We start from the raw sequence: 6,530 nt of genomic DNA, 5'->3' as shown, positions 1-6,530 counted from the left end.
TTTGGGCACTCACTCAGGTAGGCATACTGTATAATGGGAAAAATCCACATTATTGGAGGGCATCACTGGAGCACAAAGGGTCACAACAACGAAAGCACTCAGGGAAAGAGATGGGTCTGTTCAGTCTAGAGGTGACTGAGATGGGATCTCATTAGTGCATATAAATATCTCCAAGACAGGTGCTAGGAGGATGCCCTTGATGCTCCATTTGACTACTCTGAGGTGTTTCAGTCGTCAGGTCTGTTCATTTTCCTTTCCCCAGAAAAGTTTTAGGTAAAAAATTGCAAATGTCCACTGCTGGGAAACTAAAGCTGCAGGTTCATGTTTACATACTGTAAATGCATACTGTACTTCTGTCAGAATTTTGGTTTTGCCATAGTAGCTTGTTGGGAAGGATGAAAGTTTGACAAGAAAGTCTCACAGATATGTGTGCTTGGCAGAAAGATTTTTAAATGTAGAGTCTGATGAAGGAATAGAGATGGAAACAAGTTTTGATATAGAAGAAAAGAATTGCTCAGCCAGTCTTACTGCATAACCAAGGAGGCAAAGGGTGTGTTAGTTAGAAGGGGTTTTATGGCTTAGAGCAAAGGATAAACCCACCTCAAACAAGAAGATGTTTTTACCAAGCAGAAAGAGAGCACAGGCAAACAAGCCAGCAAAGGTGCAAGTAGAAAAAAGGTCCCAGAATTTTCCACTTCAAGAAAACTAAAAACACAACTTTAGCTTAAACTGTAATGTACTAACTTTTAGTGACTGGAGAACAGTAACATGAATATGGTAATTATAGTAGTTATGATAGGCTATAGGTAATAGTTAAGGTATAGATTGGTTCTACTGTATTAAGATGCTCAGCAATGAAAAGTATATAATGCATTGTAACCAAAAGAAAAGTTTGGTTACAAAATAATTGTTTGGTTACAAAATAATGCAGTGTAACCAAAAGAAAAGTATATAATGCAATGTAACCAAAACCAAAGGGTGTCCAGGCCTGCCTGCAGCTGGAGCTGACAGCTGTGGGCCCAGCTCTGTCACCCACAGCCCTGGGCTGCTGTGACACCTTGGATGGAATAAACTGCATTTCGGAGAGCCCCTGGAGTCCTGCACCCCTCATTTAGACTCTTACAGTAGCTCGCAGTCCCTAGGCCTAGAGTAGGAGACAAATCTTTAGGGTAGAGGCTCAAGTCAGCTTCTCCTCTTCATCTGTGCTCTGAGAAGCACAACAGCACTCAGGGGAAAGGCCCTCCAGGGGTGTGATCGTACCCTGCTGGTGTGACACGTGTAATTAACCAGCATTTAAATTAACACAAGGGAGAGGGGAGAGTCAGCTTGGGATCTCAGTGACTCCTTTTCAGACACTCTCTTAATCCCTGCTGCTGAACAGAGATGTAATGCTGGCAAGCTCACACTGGCTGCTGGCTGCTCTTTCTTTTTTTTCTGGGTTTTTTGTTTTGTTTTGTTTTGTTTTGTTTTGTTTTTGTTTTGGTTTGGTTTTTTGGGGTTTTTTTGTGTGTTTTTTGTTTGTTTTCATTTTTGCTTTTTGTTTTTGTTTGGTTTGGGGTGTGGTTTTTTTGTTTTGTTTTTTTGTTGCTGTTGTTTTTTTTGTTTTGTTTTGGGGTTTTTTGTTTTGTTTTTTTTTGGGGTTTTTGGGGGTTTTTTTGGTTTTTTTTTGTTTGTTTGTGGGGTTTTTTTTGTTTGGGTTTTTTTTTTGTTGTTTTGTTTTTTTTTTGTTTTGTTTTGTTTCCCAGCATCAGAAAATCCAGTGTCAGGCTTTGGTGTTTGGCTGTGCTGCAGGACAGACCTGATGAGCCCCACACAAGGGAAATGCTGAGCTGGCTCTCACCTGGATTTTACTTTCTCAGAAATAGTGGGAGGACATCCGGAGAGAAAGAGCAGAGGCAGGTTGGGAAGCAAGTTTAGATAAAGAGACCAGCATGCTCTTGACATCTCAGGTCTCAGTTTTATCCCTCTTGCTCCCAAAGCAACTCTGTCCTTCTCTGGGACATGTGTCTAAAATTCCAAGAGGAACTTGGAGGACGGAGCTCTCAAAACTGGTCAGTTTATTTAAATAAAATTGCTGCTGAAGGCAAGAAGTGATCTGGCTGTGTTCCTTTCCTGGTTTCAGCAGGATTGTCATTCTGTTGCCTAACAAAGTTCAATTAACCAAACCACTGACTGGTCCTGCCAAATCAGAATTTTCTTACACTGCCACATGTGTTTATTGTTGTGCAGTCAGGTATAGACAGGTTTTACCCTCAAATCAGATTGTTTATAATACAGTATATAAGTAAGGAAAAAAAAAAGGTTGAAAAAAGATGGAGAAAAGAATTGCTTTTTAAAAAAGTTTTCTTATGCTACTAACATCTCCTTTGCAATTAACCAGTTTTGCTTTGGCAGGTTTTTGATACACCACTGTAGATATCTCAGCACAAAATTAGCTTTGGTTTTAATCCAGTATTTATGAGATGAATCTTCTTAATCTTCATAGTGACAGATGCAGAAAGAATTATTACTTAGAGCATGTCTCACTATCACTGTGCTTAGGAATGAGATGGATTGCTGTAAAGTTTGGTATTTAAAAATGTGTTCTGACATCTGAAAGAAGTGCAACTCCATGCTATTTTTCATTATGGCACAAAGAACATCTTTAAATTTCAAGGGCAGTTAGGACTCAATGGTTAAATTTGCAGCATAGGTACCATGACATAATGTGCAAGTCTTCCTATTTTTTCTTTATAAATATATGTCTTAAATAAAGTGTGGACATAGTTTCACAATGTGAACTAGAAAGGACTCATGCTCTGATGGATTGCATTCAATTTGGTTCTACTCCAGATTTCTATTTTATTTCCCTATGTTATTTTGAGTTAGAATCACAGAAGGGAAGGGAAGGGAACTTAAACCCCATCCAGTGTCACCCTGCCATGTCAGGGACACCTCCCACTGTCCCAGTGTCCAGCCTGGCCTCGGGCACTGCCAGGGGTGCAGGGGCAGCCCCAGCTGCTCTGGGCACCCTGTGCCAGGGCCTGCCCACCCTGCCAGGGAAAGATTTGTTCTTAATAGCTAGGCTAAATCTACCTTTTTTCAGCTTAAAGCCATTCCACACCTCAAATCCTGGGGTCAGTTTCGAGCACCTCACTCCAAGTAGTCTCATGGCGGCTGCTTAGCTCCAATCACAGTCCCGCTGTCTCTGAGGCCTGCCTTTTGCAGCTTTCCCCAAACCCTCTGGTTTTGTGGGTTCCCACAGGAAAAGGCCCCGGGGGCGCTGTGCCAGCAGCCGGACACAGCCCAGGGGTGCCCGGGGGCCCAGAGGCCGATGGCCCCGGGGCTGTGCCGGCCTGGGGCGGCAGCGGGAGCGGGGCAGGGCCCGTCCCTGGGCCGGCCCTGCTGAGGCCGCACCTCGAGGGCTGCGGCACCTCCGGGCCCTCACACGGGCAATGGAGGGGCTGCGGCGTGGCCGGGGCGGGGAACGGAGCTGGGAAGGGAACGGAGCCCCAGGAGAGGCTGAGGGAGCCGGGAAGGGGCTCAGCCTGGAGCAAAGGAGGCTCAGGGGGCCCTTGTGGCTCTGCACAGCTCCTGCCAGGAGGGCACAGCTGGGGGGTGTCACCGTGATATTCTCTGAAAAATCCCCTCACCGGGATCTTTTCTCCTGAGAAGCTGGGAAGCTTCAGCCTCTATATGTTGTGCTTCTCTGGAATGTGATTTAGAGAATTGTTTATCCAGCATGTGAACTTTTTTTAATTAATGGCCAATCACAGTCAACTGTGTCAGACTCTTGAATCTGTCACAGGTTTTTATTATTAATTCTTTTCTAGCTTTCTGATGTCTCCTTTCTCTTTCTTCAGTATAGTTTTAGTATATAATTTTCTTTTGACATAATATAACATCAGTATATAATAAATCAGCCTTCTGAGAATGTGGAGTCAATTCTCATCCCTCACCTCGTCCTGGGGCCCTCACAACAGCACAAAGGGGGGGTCGGGCTGTGCTCCAGGGAACAGGGACAGCAGCAGAGTTTGGAACGGCCTCAGGCTGGGACAGGGCAGGTTTAGGATATTAAGTTTACAAAAACTCTTCACTGAAAGGATTATCAAGCATTGGAACAGGCTGCCCAAGGGAAGGAATCATTTTGTGAAAAGTGAAATTCTTAATGATCAAATAACTTGAGTACGGAAAAGGTGACAAATTGAAAAAATAACCACAGCATCCAGAGGAACACCAGAAAAAAAATGTATTAGAGAATTTGATTCTAATATAAGAGATTTTTTTTTTTTTTTTTTTTTTTTTTTTTCTGTAAAAGAACAGCTTTTAGAGATCCTAGCCTGAGGAAAAGCACCTTGAGGAATATGCTTTAAAAATCCCCATAATGTGTTCCTTAAATCAGGAATGCCAGTGGAGGAACATTTTCATTTGCCTAAATGACCTGCAGAAGGGAGGGGACTGCCTGTCCATGAACTTTTCACTGTCTGCTAGCCCAAGGATCATCTGAGCACTGAACACGGTGACACGTTAATTGACACTGTGTAACAGCAGTGTGAGCAGCATTTTGAATTTATTCTTGTATCTCATGTTTTCCATTGGACCATTGCCATGGTGACACACGGCATCCAAAAATTAATTTACTGAGCACCAAGACAGCACTGGGTTCCAGGCTATTGGAAATCAATGCTGTTCTTTCTCTTCCCTTTAAAAAGCCTTGGGTCGGGTCATTCTTCTGCATGCAGCACAGAGAATAATTTGTGGTATGTTTGCTCTGAGTGCTAAGACCAAGTTGTGTTTAGCAGCTTTTGTAATGGTGAAATTTACTTTACATAAATTCCACCTCAGTGGAGAGTATTTGAGGGAGAAGATGGAGGTTTTTATGGAATCTAGGATAAACACTTATTTTTAAATAAGTTAAGGCTGCTCTGGTGGATGGTATCAGCAATGCCCTATTCCCCTCATCTCTGAGATTATACAGTTGAAGAATAACAGGACAGTGAAATAATGTGTATAATTTTGGGCCATGTAAATTATGTGAGGGTTGCAGCAGCCCCTTTGCTGACCAAAATTCTCCCATCACATGCTCACTTTCCCTTTGACTGCTCCTAAGTGACACGTGAACAAACAGCATTTGTTTGGCATTACAAAGCCAACAGCAGAAATTTCATTTCACTCCTATATATTCATACCTTCCTGCTAGAAATATCTTTCTGTGCTTTGTCTCTCAAGAGCTTCCCCTTGTAACATCCTGCAAGCTTCATCACTTGAAAAAAAACATTTACAAGCAGTTCAAACATTTAGTTTGAAAGAAAATGAGGGGAAAAACTGAGTGTGAGGCTCTGCTATGGTCTTCAAATGAAGAACCTTTTCTTTTTCAGGCTAACAATGCAATGAAGATTAAGTAATGAAGTACTAACTTCATTAACTAACTAATATAAAATGTAGGGGTTTTTATTTTCCCTCACATAATATGAGTTTTTAAAGGAAATGGATCTTATTCTAACACCTTACACTCTTAACACTTCTTTCAAAATTAATGTGAAGTATGGTTACTACCATGCAAAAGTTGTTTTTTGCTGTTATTCCTGATTACTCTACAGTGAAATACGAGTCACATTCTGCCCCTTTGCTAGAAAGCTAACAAGAAGTGTTAGAGTGTTAAAACCCTGTATTTTGAAGTCCACCTGAATAAAAAAGCTGTGTCTTTACATTTGAAATTATAATTGTTTTAAACTTAGCTATCTGATTAAAGTCAGCACATGGCAGAAAAATTCTATTCACATGAATTTTCTTTTTTTTTTCCTTTTTTGGGGGGGGGGGAGGGATATTTTGTTTCTTTCTGCTGTTTCCCCATTTGCTACCTAGTAAATAATTGACTGACTAAGAGCGTAATCTGTTATAACCCATTCCCTTTAATGCCATGGACATTTTTTGCTAAGTGTTTTGTGTTTTGCTTTGATTTAAAATCAATTATAAAATTATTTCAAAGTCAAACCTGAGAGGTGCATTTGACTCTGATATTTAAAAAATGCTCACAGTGGTTCAGCTGCAAAGGATTTTCCAGGCCTAGGGATGTGGCAAGTGATTTGCACTTTAAATTTTTTTTCTTTTATCAGTGAGATGGAAGATGAACAAAGGCAAATGGGTGCAGCTTCAAAATTCATACAGAGCCTGTTCCTTGAAGAGAACTTTTCCAAAGCATGGGAATGATCTCCTTGTGGATTTACTGTTCTTTTCTTAAACAAGAACTTAAGTCATGAAAAAAGACCTTCATTTGCTGCCAGGCCTTTACCTGGGTTGTTTTTCTGCCCAGAATGAGATATAGCACAATGTGATGTTAACAGGATTTTTTTTTCCCACAGATGAGCTCTGATTTTCTGTGTAAAACCTTTTATTACAAAAAAAAAAAAAAAAAAAAAAAAAAAAAAAAAGTATTCAGTTATAGATTATCCTTGCCTAAACATCTCAAGAACTTAACTTGACAGCAGTAAAAATCAATTGTGGGCTGTTGTGTGGATCTCTGAGTGGGGCTGATCTCAGACCCTATTCAG

This window comes from Ammospiza caudacuta, chromosome Z (assembly GCF_027887145.1).
Source record: "Ammospiza caudacuta isolate bAmmCau1 chromosome Z, bAmmCau1.pri, whole genome shotgun sequence".
Taxonomy (NCBI): domain Eukaryota; kingdom Metazoa; phylum Chordata; class Aves; order Passeriformes; family Passerellidae; genus Ammospiza; species Ammospiza caudacuta.
Note: the sequence above shows the minus strand (reverse complement) of the source record.